The following is a 402-nucleotide window of genomic DNA, read 5'->3' as shown; positions in this document are numbered from 1 at the left end:
GCTCCTGAGGCGTTTGGAGAGAGGTCGCGAGGTTGGCCGTCTAGGCCATGCAGGAGACGAAGGCCCTCATCTCCGCGATGACGGGGGAGTCTCGGGGTGGTTCTCGAGCGGCGGCCCCAGGGTGCGGTTTCTCACGAGGTACGACATCGAGGTCAGTGAGCCTCTCGTGGGGCGCCAGGGAAGTCGGGTCTCCATGCGAGTGGCGAGGGGGAGCGCGTCATTGCTCTCGAGTCATGGGAGGGGAACCTGGCCTCGAGACGTGTTGAAGAAGGTCTCTCGAGGTCTTTCTCGGGTTGAGGCAGGAAACCCTGGCTTCCCTCGACTTGTGCAGGTGACCTCAGGGGGCTTCTCATGGTGGCTCTGAGAAGTCAGGGAAACTGGAGGTGGGGGGGGTGGGCCTCT

This window comes from Bison bison, unplaced genomic scaffold, assembly GCF_000754665.1.
Source record: "Bison bison bison isolate TAMUID 2011002044 unplaced genomic scaffold, Bison_UMD1.0 scf7180017864533, whole genome shotgun sequence".
NCBI lineage: Eukaryota > Metazoa > Chordata > Mammalia > Artiodactyla > Bovidae > Bison > Bison bison.
This window is presented reverse-complemented; position numbering follows the sequence as displayed.